The sequence below is a fragment of the Schistocerca piceifrons genome, chromosome 1 (genome assembly GCF_021461385.2).
Source record: "Schistocerca piceifrons isolate TAMUIC-IGC-003096 chromosome 1, iqSchPice1.1, whole genome shotgun sequence".
Lineage (NCBI taxonomy): Eukaryota > Metazoa > Arthropoda > Insecta > Orthoptera > Acrididae > Schistocerca > Schistocerca piceifrons.
Genome location: NC_060138.1, coordinates 1,016,097,667 through 1,016,113,536, shown reverse-complemented (window position 1 = coordinate 1,016,113,536; position 15,870 = coordinate 1,016,097,667). Strand labels below are relative to the sequence as shown.

At 44.1% G+C, this 15,870-nt stretch overlaps 1 protein-coding gene across 2 annotated transcripts in view; it reads left to right on the top strand.

The window, feature by feature from the left end:
• LOC124805311 (epidermal retinol dehydrogenase 2-like) overlaps nucleotides 1-15,870 on the top strand; it is a 373,514-nt gene that overhangs the window by 274,038 nt on the left and 83,606 nt on the right. The window lies entirely within an intron of this gene.

Here is a 15,870-nt window from a genome sequence, read left to right as displayed (position 1 = left end):
TACTGAGCCTTTGTAAGGTGGCTATAATTTCGCACCTTACAAGCACTCATCCACATACTTTGCTGTGATCTACAAACACAATTAGGTATCATGTGATAGGTTGTATATCGTATACATGAATATATAAAGGAGACTCACATTGTCACGTACGTACATAAATAATTGTTAACGCTTATCACGTGAAAGTTGACGGAGTGTCTTTATTATAAAAACGGCGTAATGAATGATTGCCTATACTAGTAGAGGTTGGAACGCCAGTGGAAATGAATGGCTGGCGGAACTAAAGCCCTAGGTGGAAGGCCCACACAGGTGTGTTGCTCCTGCTTAAACACAAGAAATAGCAAGACAGACGTCGTAGCACCTAAGCGCTGGAGCACAATAGAGTCGCGACCGGCCGATTTGTAGCCGAACCGGAAGGATTATACTTCCTAAACGCTGAAAATCTTGGACGCAGGTGAGAGGAACGAAGAAGCGGCACCTCGGAAACCACGCAGGCTGGGTTATTTCCAAGGATTTTTACTCAGAAGGGTACCATTGTACGAGTATAGGTTTTTCCTCGCAAACTTTCCGCGCTGGACGACAAAAGACTAAAATATGGTTGGTCGGCGTTCGGAAGAATCTGAAGAGAGGGAGAATATTCCGTGGTTTCGGGAATATGATTCGTTTTCGGAATTACGATGGTGGGGAGCCGAGCCTTGCTGGGAAGCCAGTGATGGAGAGACGAGGTCTTCCATTGTGAGCGCCCGTGTGGGACGATCGCTCGGTATCATCTTTGTTGGTACAGACGGACTTGCTGTCTTTTTGCTCTCAGGAGAGTTTATAGTTAGAACAGTTAGGAACTATACTGTTGCGAACCAATACGATTCTGGACTTCACCTCCAGGTTGGAAGTCGTTGTTGAGCACGCAGCGTTCAGTAATTGAGGGCACTCCTTCTGCCTATATTTACGTTGAGACGTTGTGTGAACTCCGTCCTTGTGGCTGGGAGTTCGCGTTTCTCGTCTGTAGAACACAAAGAAGAGAAGACAGTATTATAATATATTAGTCAGAGGACCGCCTTCTGCCGTCCTAGTGTTTGAAGGAGTTTTATTTTGCGGCTCCGGCCTATTAGGACTATAAAAGCTAAACAGTTGTGATCACGTTAGTTTATTTCCACTGAGGTTCCACGCCATCGTAGATCATCTCTGAAAGTAGTGTCTTCTAGTGTTTGGTACGTAGATGATGCCAGTCTTTTCGCGTTTTTTATATTACATCGCACAGTCATAATAAGGGGCAGAGTTGGACAATTGATTAGCAATTTTACTTAGGAAATGTAAACTTTGTAACAAAAAAGTTTTTTATTTAAGTCTACAATAAATATATAAGCAGGCACCACGTTTATCATGTAGTAGTATTAGTTGCCTTAATCATTCATTTATGTTTAGGTTGTAATTTATATGTTAAAGTCCATTAAGAGATCCTAAGATCTGCTTCAGTGGGTAGTCCGACAGGGCCAAATCTTCATTTTAGCGTTTATTATTTTCCGTTGCGCACATTCATTTTACACCCGCCCGGAGTAGCATCTTGGACCTTTTTGTTTGATTTACTTTAGTGAGCAGGGTACGCCATCACTCTCCATCTCCATCATCCTTACCTGATCTTGCCACCATTTTGCAAGAAGAATGGTGTAAGATTTCCTTGAAAACTATACTGGACCTGTATTTATCCATTCCGGGACGACTGGAAGCTGTTTTGGATGTCAGCGGGTTTCCTAAACCGTATTAGCCATGGTGTAATGTGCCTTGTAAGCCGAAAACCGGTTAGCAAAATAAAAGTAGTACTATAGAACAGAAGCGAACTAGTGCTTCTCATGATGTTTCCACATTTTTGTCCACCCCACCTAGGCGATGCACAGCATATCTTTGCGTTTTAGCAATTTAGTAATTTAGTTTCCTGAAAATGTTTTTTTCACTTTCTCAGTGACCGCTCCAATGTTGCGAAAGGCACGCCGTAAGGACGTTTCGCAGCCACGTAAAGCAAAAGTTCATCTACTTTCTGTGTATGATACGTTCCGCCTACAGCCAGGCAGTTTTTTCAGAGTGAGCGTTCACTTTTCGCGTCAGTGACGGCGCAACAGAAGATGCTAAACTTTCTCCTTTCACGCGGAGCCCATGTCATTCACACCTAACTTCTCTCCCACTTGACAGCGATGTACTTGAGAACTTGCGACCTCATCGCTACATCTATAGAATCACTCATGTTTGTATTGGCGAAAGACACGGCTGTAAACTGTGTTTAGTTTCACCGGCCGTACACTGTATCAGTTGTTAAGAACGTGCTTACGGAGACAAGAAAAGCGACACCTGAATTTTGCGTACTGGTTGAACAGCAGTAAATGTAATAAATGTCATAACATGTTGTCAATCAATACAAAACATGATATGGTAACGTAGCTTCTTGCAGCCGACTTTTAACGGTGGAAATACGTTGGATTTTTTTGTTTTTCTTATCTGTGAATGATGAGGTGACTGAGACACTGAGAGAGAGGTCCAAATCTCTGTTCAGTCATTGTGAGTTACATCCTAGTAAGTTACATAAGAGATGGTTTTTCTAAAAAGGCCACATAGTCTATTCTCAGCGTATCGCCCGTATATTAATTACAAGGCAAATTGTAACGACTACTCAGTAAATACTGCAGCACTAAACAAAGGAATTTATTTGTTTCTACACAAAATACCATATGACTAAAACTCAAGGTGGTAATTCAAAGTATTCGCTAACTTCTTGTCACAGGGCCAGTACCTAGAATCAGGCCACGAAAATAGTTAACTAACTGCTGCATGTCCCATCTGAACATAAGCTTGGAAAATATTCGAAAACTAGAGTATGCAAATAATTTTTTTATAAGTGTTGCCACAGTTACCAGTGTACGAGAATATATTCAACCAGCACCTTTATTTTGTATTTATTGTCAAAAGATTCTACATATTTTCTTCCAAGCCGAGGTTAAGAGTATTTATTGCTCCAAATAAATCTGCAATACATGCCACTTAGATTATGTGTGTGTATGTGTGTGTGTGTGTGTGTGTGTGTGTGTGTGTGTGTGTGTGAAGCATTGACACGCTGCACATCAATCACGTCAATTGGCAGATTGTAATAAGTCGTAATTCTTCCAAAAAGAAAATAGCTGTTAGAATCCGACCTCGGGGAAGTTTGGATTCTGGAGAAATGGAATACTTGAGGCAATACTGATCCCACGTTTTACCTTGAAGGTAGGTTGAAGAAAATCAAAATGGGTTAATAGGATTTGCATAGTCAGAGAATACCTTTGACACTGTACTTGAATACGCTCTTTGAGATTCAGAAGGCAGCAGGGATAAAATACAGGGAGTAAAAGGTTGTTCGTAACTTTACAGAAACCAGATGGTAGTTACGAATCGAAGGATGTTAAAGAGAACAGTGGTTGAGAAGGGAGTGAAACAGTGTTGTAGCCAATCCCCGATGATGTTCCAACTGCACATCGAACAAGCAGTATTGGAAACAATGGAGAAATTTGGAGAGGGAATTACAGTTAATGGAGAAAAAATAAAAAATTCCAAGTTTGCCAGCTACGTAGAAACTCTATCATGGACGGCGAAGGACTTGTAGGAGCAGTTGCATGGACTAAACAAGAGCAAAAAGAAAAATAGCCAGGTATGAATAGGACTCATGCTCGGAGGGTTCCGCACAAACTTAATTACGTATATAAACACTTCCTGGCGGATTAAAACTGTGTGCCCGACCGAGACTCGAACTCGGGACCTTTGCCTTTCGCGGGCAAGTGCTCTACCATCCGAGCTACCGAAGCACGACTCACGCCCGGTCTCACAGCTTTACTTCTGCCAGTATCTCGTCTCCTACCTTCCAAACTTTACGGAAGCTCTCCTGCGAACCTTGCAGAACTAGCACTCCTGAAAGAAAGGATACTACGGAGACATGGCTTAGCCACAGCCTGGGGGATGTTTCCAGAATGAGATTTTCAGTCTGCAGCGGAGTGTGCGCTGATATGAAACTTCCTGGCAGATTAAAACTGTGTGTCCGACCGAGACTCGAAGTCGGGACCTTTGCCTTTCGCGGGCAAGTGCTCTACCATCTGAAGGTAGGAGACGAGATACTGGCAGAAGTAAAGCTGTGAGACCGGGCGTGAGTCGTGCTTCGGTAGCTCAGATGGTAGAGCACTTGCCCGCGAAAGGCAAAGGTCCCGACTTCGAGTCTCGGTCGGGCACACAGTTTTAATCTGCCAGGAAGTTTCATATCAGCGCACACTCCACTGCAGAGTGAAAATCTCATTCTGGAAACATCCCCCAGGCTGTGGCTAAGCCATGTCTCCGCAGTATCCTTTCTTTCAGGAGTGCTAGTTCTGCAAGGTTCGCAGGAGAGCTTCTGTAAAGTTTGGAAGGTAGGAGACGAGATACTGGCAGAAGTAAAGCTGTGAGACCGTGCGTGAGTCGTGCTTCGGGAGCTCAGATGGTAGAGCACTTGCCCGCGAAAGGCAAATGTCCCGAGTTCGAGTCTCGGTCGGGCACACAGTTTTAATCTGCCAGGAAGTTTCATATCAGCGCACACTCCGCTGCAGAGTGAAAATCTCATTCCACGTATATAGACAGTTCACTCATCCCAGCAATCGAAAATCTCAGTGATTTTTGCCTGTTATCGACATCGACACTAGCAAGACTCAAGAAGTCGTCAGTTTGTTGATAATGGAGGGATAAGTAGGAGTAAAAAATTGGAGTTGGAGGTAAAGACGTAAGTACAATAAGCAGGTTGAAAAGGACGCAGTAGTTAGGCAAGAAACAAGCGCATCATCAAATAGGCGAACACTAAAGAAGCTTCAAACATGTTTCCTGCCTGAAAAGCGTCTCCACACTAAGAGAAACATGAGGTAAAAATACTGTTCTTGCGTACGTTGGCTTTACAACTGCGTATCTCTCTACTGCCCGCCAGGCTCTTAATTGTTTTAGAATAATTCTAGGTAGAGGAATAAACTAGGTCAATTATAAATCAAACGCTAATGGAGACCATCTTAAAAGCAAAATTTCATTGAGAAATTTCAGAGCTCATCTAGATAGGAGTTATGCAGGGAGATGGACTATCATCAATTTTGTTTAACAGTGTCCTGGAAAGGATAACGTGGAAGGAATCCACGAAAGGTGTGGTGGCCAACGATAAAAAGCAGCAGCTCTAAAAATGATCGAAAAGCTACACGAGATAGCAGAAAAAAGCAGAACTTGTGATCTCCTACGAAAAAATTGAATGCACGGAATATGAAATTGATTTAGAAGTTCATCTCAATACAAGATTTGGAAAAATAAAGAGAACTGATACATGTAAGTATATTGGCGAATGGACACAACCGAACACGCTTGATAAAGAAGCAAATGATGAGCCAGAAGAATAGAATTAGCACACAAGTTAGTACAGAATAGAAATAATTAAAAAAATAGTGAGGATCCTCGGACAACAAAAAAGAAACGAAGTTACAAGGAAGAACAGGAAAAAATGACGATCTGTGTAAACAAGTGGAGATCATCACACACTGTACACAATATAAGACTGACTTTCATGGATACCTCTACAGAACGAGTGAATGTAGATTTACAAAGAGTATCGACCACAACAACAAACGAAAGGTGACCACCAAATCGATTGACGAAATTAAAAAGAAGGATATGGAGGAAGTTTGAATGAATCGGAAAGACCTCTTGGATAAAGAAATATTTCGAATAAAGGTCACAGCCGGTCGGGGTGGCGGAGCGGTTCTAGACGCTACAGTCTGGAACCGTGCGACCGCTACGGCCTCAGGTTCGAATCCTGCCTCGGGCATGGATGTGTGTGATGTCCTTAGGTTAGTTAGGTTTAAGTAGTTCTAGGGGACTGATGACCTCAGCAGTTTAAGTCCCATAGTGCTCAGAGCCATTTTTGAAAGGTTCACAAATTTAAGGGATTCCAGGAAGAGATCATGTGGACAGAGGGAAGGAAGAGGAACCTCAGCGACAGAAGTCCAAACAAACTTGATGGTTGTGGTGGTAGTGGGGTGGTGATGGTAATGATAATTATTATATAGCATTATTACTGAGCAGAAAAATCGGCATTGATAACGGCATGAGGATGCAGAATGCAATGGAAACTATTGCACTGAAGACACATAAGGCGAATCTATAGATCATGTGGACTGTAATTTGGACAAAGTGTGTTGATGATCTCTCCATTGGCCAAAGATTCCTGATTAGTCTTCCATTCGGATTTCGGGAAGGAGACTTCCAAGGGGCAGGTGACCACGAGAAGAAATGGAATGACCAACGACGGGATAACAGTCTAAGAGACGGGGCATGGAATGTCAGAAGTTAATGAACGTAGAAGGAAAGCTAGAAAATCTGAAAAGGGAAATGCAAAGCTCAATCTGAATATAGTAAGCGGAAAAAAAAGAATAGACGGTATAACATGATTCATGACCCGCCAGGTTAGCCGAGAAAGCTAATGCGCTGCTTCCTGGACTCGGGTAAGCGCACCGGCCCCGGATCGAATCCGCCCGGCGGATTACCGACGTCGGTCGGTGTGCCAGCCAGCCTGGATGTGGTTTTTAGGCGGTTTTCCACATCCCGCTAGGTGAATACCGGGCTGGTCCCCACGTTCCGCCTCAGTTACACGACTCGCAGACATCTGAACACGTTCGCACTATTCCATGAATTACACTAGTTGCAGGCCGGCCGCTGTGGTCTAGCGGTTCTAGGCGCTCAGTCCGGAACCGCGCGACTGCTAAGGATGCAGGTTCGAATCCTGCCTCGGGCATGGATGTGTGTGATGTCCTTAGGTTAGTTAGGTTTAAGTAGTTCTAAGTTCTAGGGGACTGATGACCACTGATGTTAAGTCCCATAGTGCTCAGAGCCACACTAGTTGCAGACCGCAGGGGTACACTAATTCCGTCCCGGGGGGTACGGGGTGGCGGCAGGAAGGACATCCGGCCACCCCTTTCCACTAACTTTGCCAAATCCGTTCCTAACAATGCCGACCCTGCGTCAGCGCGGGACATGGCACCAGCGAAAGAAAGAAAGTATAACATGATTCGCGGAAGTTCTCCGCAGAATCGGCGAAGGAAGGGAGGTACGGGAATCTCTGACAAGAATAAGGCACAGGATGATAAGACACGTGTATCACCGCCATACCCACCCCACCGCCCAGAGGGAGTGATAGCCCCAGGTTTGGAACGACTGCTGTAGACTCTTTACCCATTTCATCACAGTCCACGACTCGCCCCTGTGACGCGGAACGCAGAAGCTGCAAGGTAAGAGGAGGTTAGTCACGCGGCTGGAACAGCTGGCTGGTATCTGTGCGGCGCGGCGCGGCGTCTGCGGGAGAAAGGACGGCGAGTGCCAGCAGGCGAGGCGTGTGACCGCCATGGCAACTGCCTACTTGGCCAAGTGGCGGCAGCGGCGGCTGCACGAGCCGAGAGTGAAAACGCCGCGAAATGACGGCGCTCTCCAGCCGCGACCGGCACACGCCAGCGGGGGTTTGCCCACCGCCGTAATTGCTCTGTACAGTCCCTGGAGTCCAGCAGTGTCAAGGCGCCCGGTCTCGTGCTGACAGTGAACAGTCACCACTGTTACTGCTCAGGTGCCTGGTTGTTGCGCGGGATGGTTTTGCTGAATCTTGGTAGTATTTCCTTGTGCCTTTCCTGCTTATCAGCTTCCCTTCTATGCGAAGATGGCCAGCACCGTACCCGACGCCTTGCCGTGTGTCTGTTGACTTATTACGTAGCCGGCCAGTGTGGCCGAGCGTTTCTAGGCGCTACGGTCTGGAACTGCGCGACCGCTCCAGTCGCAGGTTCGAATCCTGCCTCGGGCATGGTTGTGTGTGATGTCCTTAGGTTAGTTAGGTTTAAGTAGTTCTAAGTTCTAGGGCACTGATAACCTCAGAAGTTAAGTCCTATAGTGCTCAGAGCCATTTGAACCATTTTTGCCATTGACAGAGGTGAAACGAAGTCCTTCTCACTCAACTTTGGTAGGAGGCAGTGTGACGATGCCTGACTTCCTGTTCAAACTATAAGACCCTCCAATGTATAATGCTTGTGTCCTACTTATAACAGTGCGTCACATTTAAGTTAATTAATCGATATTCAGAAAAGGGGATAGAGGCTACTGTACTACATAAATTCTCTGTTTCAGAAGACGATTAGATGAATGTGGTATAACGTTTAAGATTTTGTGAAAAGTCTGACTTAGTCATTAACTATTAGGGAGAATATTTTGATGTCAATAGTAATTTATCCACGACAATGTTGGTTGAGCTTGTGCCTGTCAACTGAATTACTTAAGCATTATACTAACCAGACACTTTTTGTATAGTTTTATTTTGCGTCAAGACGCGTTTCGGACGTTGATCTATATTCATGCGATATTGCGGTGCCTGTCTTAATCTGACTACAATGCAAAGTTCCTTTAGACATGCATGCATGTCCGAAGGAACAGGCACTGCGCCGACCACAGCCGTTACGAAACACATCAAATTAATTCGCAATTGTCAATAAGGACTACCATCAGCTGTAGAATGGAATGACGTCAATGAAAATTTGTGGCAGACCGGGACTCGATCCCGGATTTCGCGCTTATCGCGAGCGCTCACCTTACCATTTGACTATACGCTCCGGCCGCTGTGGTCGAGCGGTTCTAGGCGCTTCAGTCCGGAACTACGCGGCTGCTACGGTCGCAGGTTCGAATCCTGCCTCGGGCACGGATGTGTGTGAGGTCCTTAGGTTCGTTAGGTTTAAGTAGTTCTAAGTCTAGGGGACTGATGACCTCAGATGTTAAGTAGCATAGTGCTCAGAGCAATTTGAATCATTTGACTACACGCGGACGACTCCCGGTTAGACCCAGTCAACCTCTCTGTATTCACTACTTTCTGCTGTAGTCACGTGATTTTGATGAGACACTATTTAAACTGTGCCTTCCCTCTTGGAATATTAATTTTTGAAATAAAGCATAGAACCGCTAAACGAAACAAAATTGACGGCTTCCAAACACTAAGAATTTAAAACCAAGTTTCTCTCAACACGAACGTTAGTTTAAATAACACAGGACTTTAGTAGGTCGCGTTGCATGTGCTATGCTGTTGCCTTCCTTCCAACCTTAGTTAATTTATACTAGAACCAACTGTTTAGCGTAGACCCCGAGCCAAAGTGCTTCTTGGCATTTTTCACTTACACACCACATTTTCAGAGGAGGAAGAAGCGATTGTCCATAAAATTTCAGAAATGATTTGTGGCCGAATCACAAACTTAAACAATGTGAAGTCCAGATTTGAATATCAACAATTATTACCAGGACAGATTGCTGTTCACCGTAAAGATAACACGTACTGTGTCAAACAAGCAGAACGAAAAGTCTGTTGGTTACACACCGAGTTTTTGAACCAAGCGTTCTCCTGTGAGCTCAGCGTGTAACAGTCGTCGTTATGCATGTCTGTAACTCAACGTGTTATCATTATGGTGAGTAGAGAGAGACCTTATAATTTGTAATCTGTAAAGTATATGGACTTAGATATAAAATAAATATTACACTCAGGATGAGACGAATAATACAAATAGTAAGCAATCACAGTTACTTCAGCCGGCCGCTGTGGCCGAGCGGTTCTAGGCGCTTCATTCCGGAACCGCGCTGCTGCTATGGTCGCAGGTTCGAATCCTGCCTCGGGCATGGATGTGTGTGATGTCCTTAGATTAGTTAGGTTTAAATAGTTCTAAGTCTACGGGACTGATAACCTCAGGTGTTAGGTCCCACAGAGTTTAGACCCATTTTTGAACAGTTACTTCTTAAAGAGGTTGAAATGGCTCTCAGCACTATGGGACCCAACATATAAGATCATCAGTCCCCTAGAACTTAGAACTACGTAAACCTAACTAACTTAAGTACATCACACACATCCATGCCCAAGGCAGGATACGAACCTGCGACCGTAGCGGTCGCGCGAGTCCAGACTGTAGCGCCTAGAACCGCTCGGCCACCCTAGCCGGTTTCTTAAAGAGAACACTGCTGTTAAAGACTGGTTCTTACTTAACATGCTGATACATACACACAAGAATACTCATGGCTATGCAGTGGCAAATCGTTTCACTTGTGAATATAAACGCCATTATTATAGTTCCTGTGTAGAGACTGTATGTAAGAGTAAGTGACATTAAGCAGATGATGCTCTGAATTACAAACAATAAACAACACAAGGAGCTTTCTCACTCTTGGGAATAAGCTCTCACGTGAATGTAAGTCATAAACTGAACGTGATTCTTGAAGGACAAGTTACATGTTTACGTGAAAAACTTCTTTGTTCATTATCAAGCTTTCAACACTCAGAAAACTCATTATCAGATGCTAACGTTTACGGGAATTTTACCGATAACATCGCGAAAGTACGTAACAGTGATGTGGTAGAAAGGCTCAGAGAGTTACAATACAGGCGGAATACGTTTTACCGGCCGAGGTGGCCGAGCGGTTCTAGGCGCTTCAGTCCGGAACCGCGCTGCTGCTACGGCCGCAGGTTCGAATCCTGCCGCGGGCATGGATGTGTGTGATGTCCTTAGGTTAGTTAGGGTTTAAGTAGTTCTAAGTTCTAGGGGACTGATGACCTGAGATGTTAGCCGGTCGGTGTGGCCGTGCGTTTCTAAGCGCTTCAGTTTGGAACCGCGTGACCGCTACGGTCGCAGGTTCGAATCCTGCCTCGGGCATGGATGTGTGTGATGTCCTTAGGTCAGTTAGGTTTAAGTAGTTCTAAGTTCTAGGGGACTGATGACCACAGAAGTTAAGTCCCATAGTGCTCAGAGCCATTTGTTGAACCTGAGATGTTAAGTCCCATAGTGCTCAGAGCCATGTGAACCATTTTTCCATTTTTGCGAACTTTTGAAATTCCTGCATGACGCTTCATGCTGTAGTTCCTCTAGATGATTCCATCAGATGATTTGAGAATCTCGGTGGATTTGTGAAACTTAATTACAATTTAAATTTTCGTAGATATTTACGACAGCCCTCAGTCAGAAAATCAGAACCTTAGTGTCAGTTAGTAACCCGTAGACATACGTCTTCTAGCCGCGGTGTTTGTTACCGTTCTATGCATTAACCAGTGCAGATGGTACAAATTTCTACGAGAAGAATTGCGGCCCATCGGCGATCGTTGTTGATTACTGCATTCCTTAAGACTTTTGCGACCACTTAAAACCAAGAAGCGAAATGGAAGATATGACGGGGGTCAATGATGCCCGCTCCGCTGAAGCAATATGGAAAGCACTGAACAGGTAAGATGCGGGATAAAGTGCTTGCTCGTCGGGCACAAAAATGTTTGGGGCTTGTACGCCCCCCAACAGTAAAAAAGTAAATTTGTATATGGTTCAAGAATTATGTCATACAGGCTCATTCCGCGCACTGCTATTCCTACCGTTGCCAGATTGTTTGTGAGTAACTAAAACAATTATGTACAATTAGTTTAACTACAGAATACTGATTTTCGCACGCGATTTAAATCCATATTCTGTGAGCTGTCGTCAAGAACTTTAACACCAAGAGCTTAAGCTCATAGAATAGCTTATAGACTAAATGCAGTCCTAACTTCCACTCTCTCTGACGGAGAACATGCAGAAAATTCTCTCTTAAATATAAATCCTGTCCTTGGTAAGCACCATAGTTATCTCGATGTGCTCGGTTACAGTTCCGCGCTACGTGGAATAACAGGAACTTGATTGTCGTTTCACTTTCAAATGCAAATAGCGCTAGCTGAAAGCAGTTTGTTGAAACCAGTCTGTAATGACCTCGACATCGAGTTAACGAACATTCTACAAATAGGACAGGAAAGCATGCTTGTGTTTTGGTATCACGATGTTAAGTACAAGCGTGTTCGTAACAACTGTGTTCTCTTTCTGACGGCAGAATTGTGCAGCGGATAGCGCCGAGCCGAGCCGGCCGCGGTGGCCGTGCGGTTCTGGCGCTGCAGTCCGGAACCGCGGGACTGCTACGGCCGCAGGTTCGAATCCTGCCTCGGGCGTGGGTGTGTGTGATGTCCTTAGGTTAGTTAGGTTTAAGTAGTTCTAAGTTCTAGGGGACTTATGACCTAAGATGTTGAGTCCCATAGTGCTCAGAGCCATTTGAACCATTTGATAGCGCCGAGTAGCAGTTAATCAAAATCTGTGTTCCGGTTTTTTTTTTTTTTTTTTTTTTTTTTTTTTTTTTTTTTGCGTTGTTTGTAGCAACCTGCTCTCCCACGAACGTAACTCCACTATTCAGCAACTAAAAAATTTCCTTCTTTTTCAGTCCTTACGAATGGTTCTTACGTATGCATAAAAAGGAAAGGAAACACTAAAGATCTAGGAAAAATTGTGATGATTTCGTGTGGCGCAGCAGCCTGGGGCAAGTCTTCCACTTGGATGTTATTTCGTGACTTGCGTGTCCCTAACCCAGCCCAGTAATCCTACGAGGGAAAGGCTACCATCAGTTTAACGTGGGATCCGAACCGAGTGTCGTTCGTGGCGAATCTTCACTCATTGAGAAGTGAAAGCTAGGTTAAAGGTAGACTGAAGAAAATCCGTGGACCGACCCTCATTCGATACTGCGACCTTTAGGTTTAGAGGCACCCGATAGACCACCAGGTCCGACTGAAATAGAAACCAATCACGGAATAATTGTTAGGGGACAGAATTATTTGTAAAATAAAGTCTGTTTCCCCAAGTTCAAATTCCTGGTCATTTAAATTTAACATGTGTGTCATGCTAGACAAATTTGTAACCATTTCTATACGATCTAAGAAATTAGTCGTAGAACTGGATGTACAAAGGTCGTAATTTTGCGATTCTTTCTGTGATTTGATTTTACACATATATAATTAACGTTATATCTGTTTGGGATTTCAGAGTTTTAAGAATAGTCTGAGCGCGGCGAGGAAGTGAAATAATAGAAAAACGAAATACTTTCCCCTTTTAATCAGAGGAAAATTTTTCTTAATTTATTATTATCTGAATAAACGGTTACGTACGATTACTGATGACGCAGGGGTGGGGGCGGGGGGGGGGGGGGAGAGGGTTTGACACGTGGGTCATAGATTACGATCACGCTTTTTAAGGACGTCCTATACGGAAAAAAGACAGGCATTTTGCCTTTTTGTTAGACACTTCCTAATTTTTGAAAAAAAAAGAAGGTCAGAGTTGATGTCGGAAAATCGTATTTTCAATATTATGCATCGAAAGATCTATAAAAATAACCACCTTTCATCAATATAATGTGGGGTCCAAAACTAACAATGTTCGTGTTATTGTCGTTTTTGTTTTTTTTGTGCTGTATCGTGGATGCCCGCCATTCATAGCGTCTAGCGGAGCGACTTTCGTGGCAGAACGGTCAAGGCATTAGACCAGCGGACTGGTGGTCTGTGTTCGATTCTTGGGCGTGGCATTTTTCGTTCGATATTTTTTGCGGTGTATATGATAATATTCTGATGATCGAAACACTTCCGTTTGTCTTTTTTGAAGTAAAACGTCGGGAGGTGTGATTAATAATCGAATAAGTATATAGTACAGTGTATTGACAGCTATTTTCTTCGTGATACATAGTACAATAATACAAATGAAGTACATTACTGCGTAATCCTAACCGATCATCTATTCGTGAGCGTTCTAACAATCAGCGGGGTGAAAATTATCACGAAACAGGCGAAACAAATTTTTCTCGCATCATGCGCAACACACGAACGAAATGTCGCCTCATTCACACGTTTTCCGGTTCATCGTTTGTGGATAACGTATCTGATTCACATTTCTAAAAATAGATCTATCAGATATCATTTTGCCGGCCGCTGTGGCCGAGAGGTTCTAGGCGCTTCAGTCTGAAGCCACGCAGCTGCTACGGTTTCAGGTTCGAATCCTGCCTCGGGCATGGATGTGTGTGACGTCCTTAGGTTAGTTAGGTTTAAGTAGTCCTAAGTCTAGGGGACTGATGACCACAGATATTAAGTCCCATACTTGACAAAAAAAAAATCATTTTCGGCGCGTACGCAGTGTCTCGAGAGACACGCGTGGACACCTGGTTATGGACCAACGCATGAACTTTGATAACATCCGCCCTCTATTGTAATTCTGTGCCCTGCTGTGATGGATCATAAGTCTGAGGTCATGCGATGAAATTTTTTAGCTGTCCGAAAACATAAACGTCACACGATTGACAGAAAGACACATTTCGGTGTCATCACTTTCACGGTGCAGATCAGACGAGCGCCATCATCTACCAAAGTCCTATTTAGCGCGTCATGTATAAAGCTGAAAATGACAGTGCACAATAATATATACCTCTTTCGTGAATAATCACATCTCACGATGTTGTATTTCAAAAAAAGGCAAAGAAAAGTATTCCGCTTATCAGAATATACCTACACATCGAAATAAACATCGAATGAACGACAGCGACGACCATGAATCGAACACGGACCAGCAGAGTGGTAGTTGAATGCCTAGGCCACTCGACCGCCGACGTCCCTCTGCTAGACTTGTAAAATCACGGTTACCCAAGGTACACCTTTAAGACACAAAATCGTTAATAAACTGAACATAATTAACTCATGATGTTGATAAAAAAAATTCGTCTAAAAGCAGTCTTAAGATGCATAACATTGAAATTACGATTTTCCGTCATCAACTTTGACCTCGATCACTGTTTCTGCCATTGAATTTGCGTTCATCAGGGACGGCGTTGTAGTCCACTCTGGCCAAATTGTTTAGATTTTGCGTGCTAGCCTCTATCAACCTGAAGCCGGGGTGGTTCCTTCCGTGAGGACGCGACCGATGTCCTATCCCTTTTGTACTGCATCTGAGCTTGTGCTCTGTCGCTAATGACCTGGTCGATGACGAAACGTTTAATCCTATGTTTCCTTACTTTTGAATGATTACTTTTACCCAATATATCTAAGCTCGGCGTAAAAACCAAAGAGGTAGGCACAAAAATATTAGAGAGCGTGAACAACGAATCTGATGTGCTGCTAGACAATACTAAGAACGCGGTCGCGCTAGTGCACACGGTTTTGTGAAGCTTGTCACTCAGGTAGGCGTATACTCTCTTATAGTTCATACGACACCTGAGAAAGTTCCTGATGACATATGACGGTCCGTCCTTGGTTCCAAAGCATCTCTATCTGGCGGGATCATCTCGGGCGACGCAACGGACCCGTTAAGTCCACGCTTGGCAAGCAGGGGAGCGGCTAATTCCACTCGGAATAAACGAGCTGTGTTGTAAACACCTGCCAAGACCTTCGACTGTTTCCAGACAGCGCAGAGGCCACTCTGTCCAGGGCTTTAGCAGTTGCGTTTGCCTCCCTAATTTGGTATTCACTCTGTGTCGTGGAGGCGGTGTGCAGATGGATATACAGTTTTGTTACAGGCTTATATGAGATGTGGTTTCCTGGATCCTATTGCAACAGTCATTAACGATGTGTGCACTAGGTGTGCAAGCAATCACTGTCAAGTTAGCGGAGTGCAGAGACAGCTGTACTGAAGACGTAGCCGATGCTTTAATAAGCCTATGTTGCTCTGCTTCATATCACGCTATAATTTTTCAAATTCTCTCATCTGCTCACGGAGGGTACATATGAACAACTCACCTTCCATTCTATAATATCAAATTTCCTTCAGTTTCAACTGTTACATCAAATACCTTACTGATGTCACAGACTCCAATTATTTATCCTGACTCTATACTAGAACGATGCTTGTTATCGTCACGTTGTATGCTATTTAAACGTTAAAAGTTTGTGCAAACAGTCTGCAGAAGATCCCACCGCAGCAGTGACTGAAAAAAGTGTCTAATATATACAAGTTTTGACAAATTTTGAATGGGTGCGTG